Here is a 3,712-nt window from a genome sequence, read left to right on the forward strand (position 1 = left end):
AAACATAATTCATATTAGGGTTAATGTCTTAATAAGAAGACTGGTAAGTAGTGAGGTACTGATGACTCACTTCCATAATCTTTGTGTCTCAGGAGGCTGAGTTCTAAGGATCATGGTTCAAAGCCATCCAGGAAGGAAATCTATAGGACATATCTGCAATCCACCACTCAAAATCAGAAGTGTAGCTGTGACTTTAGTGGCACCAACCCTGAATAGCAAAATCTGAAGGACAAAGGTCAGACCCCAATTTCAAGCTTCATTACCAGCAAACACATGCACAAAAATGTGGCTGGTAGGTGAGTAATTTTAGTCAGAACATTATATGCACACTCTACCAATTATTTCTGTATTGTATGTATTATTGACTTAAATGAATTGAAGTTAAAAATATTTTAAAATGTATTCTTCTTTGCAACATGACATCTATTACTTGACAGCTTAAATCGACAAAATGTAAATTAGTAAACAGAACATAAGTGGACCCTTTTAATGCTAGCCGTGTCCTCCTGGCATTTTTCTTGTAACCACAGGAGACTTAGGAAAACATGGGTAATGTTTTAAGTCCATATTTACAGCTGTGACAGCTTGACATTCACTTTACTGAAATGGCATGTAAAGAAAATGCCAGATATACTTCAAGAGAATTTTTCACCTCGGGTACTGAGAATAATCTGGTCAAAATGATAGAAATTGACATCTCAAATCAATCAAATATGATACCATTGGTCTTACCCTAAATTAACTAATAAGAATGAAAAAAATGCTGGATGTTAGATACAAAAGAGATTTTGAGCTTCTTTAGCTCTAAGGAAATACACAATTAGCTGAAACAAAATGGGTCAAATCAGAGTACACATCATTAAATTTATTGTCTAGTAAGAAATAAATTTTAGCATCATTCCATATGCTAATTACCCACTAGTATTTCTTCATGCATATGTAACAGCTTATATGTTTCATCTAGGACATGATTGATTCATGACTTATTTAAAACAAGAGGTTTTCCATATAGCTCTAGTAGTTTTGTCCAGAAATCTCCTTAGTAATCATTCTAGACTTTATAGTATTTTCTGGTTGGTCAACTGCATTCTAGACTTTCCATCTTCCCTTTTTGGAGTACTCCATTGTCCGGAGGGTGCATAAACTCTCAAGGATTAATCAGAAAGGAAGGATGGTAGCAATGTGGATAGCAATATGGTAGCAATGTGGAGAATATGGATGTATGAAAATGTCTTTATTTTCATACATTTCACTTAAATTTGACTCTAGAAGGATAATTTCTAAGTAAGGAATGAAAATTCCATTTTCCTTAATACCTTAATAATCTAGAAAACAGATTCTAAGTTAACTAATACATGGAAACTATGGCTAATTGGGGTTGTTCAACCAAGAGTTTCTGCAGCAAAGTGATACAATTAGAGAAAGGAGAATTATGTGAGGAGTTTCTGGAAAAGAATGTTTGTCCTCTTTCTTCATCTGTTGTTGGAAGCTAGTATTTCTTTTGTCTTTCTGCATGATGACTTGTGCAGAATGAAAGTCTCTGTCCATTTTCCCTGTAGGGAGTTGATGTCTTTGATACCAGAGTTGATAGATAAGAAAATACTAGTTTGTGAATGAGAAATTGAATAAGCACAGCCCTCAAAGCTGTCAACTGAATCATGAGAAAACAAATACTATTTACATAAAACCCAATATGAACTTGTTGCCTGTAATTTATCCAGAAAGAATTCTAAGAATGAAATACATTGTATAGGACATACATATTAATCACTATGTGTTTTGTTTTGTTTTTTATCATTCTAAGAACTACAACCTTAGCAATCCAAATGATCAAAGGGCAAGTAATTTTTCTTTTGAGTATCTTACAGACTTCCTGTTATACTTGATGTAAGAGTCTGAGCATCAACAATAGCTTTAGTGATTGCCTTTCAAACTGCTACAGTAGCAATAACAGCAATAACAATCCACGTAAAATGAAGACAACAATTAAATATCAAGTTAGTGAGTGTTTGTGTTATTGTGATGAATGTGATATGCATGTAAATTTAGAATAGATGTATAAAGAATGTCCAACTGGTAAGAAAAGTTCAAATTGATGAATTTCAATGGTCATTTTATGATATATTCTTTTTTTAGTATTTGTTGTTTATGGAATATTCTCTTATGCCATGTATAAATGAAAACTCAATATTTTTTAATATTTTTAGAAAAAGTTCTCAAATACTTATGTTCCTAAGAGTTTTCAGAGAATCATGAAAATTAGAAAAAGTATTTTAAGGTAGTTTAAAGATGCCTAGTTTATTACTCATTTTGGATTCATAAATTCATTTGATTTAGCCAACTGTCAGATGATTTTAAAAATCAGAGAAAATTCTGTTTTTATGAGTTCACTTCTAATATTATCTTTCTTTAGAATTATGGGAAATGGAAAGACTTGGAAAAAAATTATATTATGTGAAGTAAGCCAGGTGCAAAGAAACATAGGTCCCATGGATTTCCTTATTTGCAATAGCTAGTATATGTCTGAGACAAGCAGAAAAGGTCAGATAACATGATGTTAAGTGAAATGAACCCCAAGATAAGGACACAAGTTTTTTTTTCTTTCTTGCTATTGTTTCAAAAATATTTATAAGTTACCATGTGTTTTTTTTGTTGCTTTGTATGTCCCTCCCCCACAGTATAACCTCTGTTTTCACTTATTTGATGTTGGTATAATTTGGGAATAGGAAGGGAAAAAATTGTTTAAATAGGATACAGGTTGACTCATTGCAACAATGCGATGTACATGATGCTATGTCAAAAAACGAACTTTACAATTTAGGCAAGAGGGGAGGAGGAAATGTAGTTGTGGAGATGGGAGGGAAGGGATAGTAAGGGGAAACAAAGGAGGAGGCAACAATGCTGGATAAGAAATATATTCATGGCCTGGGAAGGTGGCTCAGTGGTAGAGCGCTTGCATTGAATGTCTGAGGCCCTGAGTTCGATTCCTTAGCACCACATAAGCAAAAAGAAGGAAGCTGGAAGTGGCGCCTTGGCTCAAGTGTTAGAGCGCTAGCCTTGAGCTGAAGAGCTTAGGGACAGCGCCCAGGCCCAGAGTTCAGGCCTGACGAATGGACCCTAAAAAAGAAAGAAAGAAAGAAAGAAAGAAAGAAAGAAAGAAAGAAAGAAAGAAAGAAAGAAAGAAAGAAAGAAATAAAGAAATAAAGAAAGAAAGAAAGAAAGAAAGAAAGAAAGAAAGAAAGAAAGAAAGAAAGAAAGAAAGAAAGGAAGAAAGAAAGAAGAAAGAAAGAAAGAAAGAAAGAAAGGAAGAAAGAAAGAAAGAAAGAAAGAAAGAAAGAAAACAAGAAAGAAAGAAAGAAAGAAAGAAAACAAGAAAGAAAGAAAGAAAGAAAGAAAAAAGAAAAAAAGAAAGAAAGAAAGAAATGTATTCATTACCTTGCTCATTTGATTGTAACCCCTTTGTACATTATTTTCACAATTAATAACTTATTTTTTTAAAAAAGCAATATAAAAATTATTACACATCAGTGCTTACATTCAGGTTATGTAAGTTTCACTAAAATTTAGGCATCTAATATTATGGCAGAATTAATTCAAACCTATTGAAAATTTCCCAAGTTACACAAATACAAAACAAAAAAATAATTCTCAGAAATTGATGTCTGGGCCAACTACCATGCTAAATTAATTACACCTATATACTGCAATGGTA

Source organism: Dipodomys merriami, unplaced genomic scaffold (genome assembly GCF_024711535.1).
Source record: "Dipodomys merriami isolate MVZ:Mamm:240054 unplaced genomic scaffold, mDipMer1.0.p SCAF_659, whole genome shotgun sequence".
Classification (NCBI taxonomy): Eukaryota; Metazoa; Chordata; class Mammalia; order Rodentia; family Heteromyidae; genus Dipodomys; species Dipodomys merriami.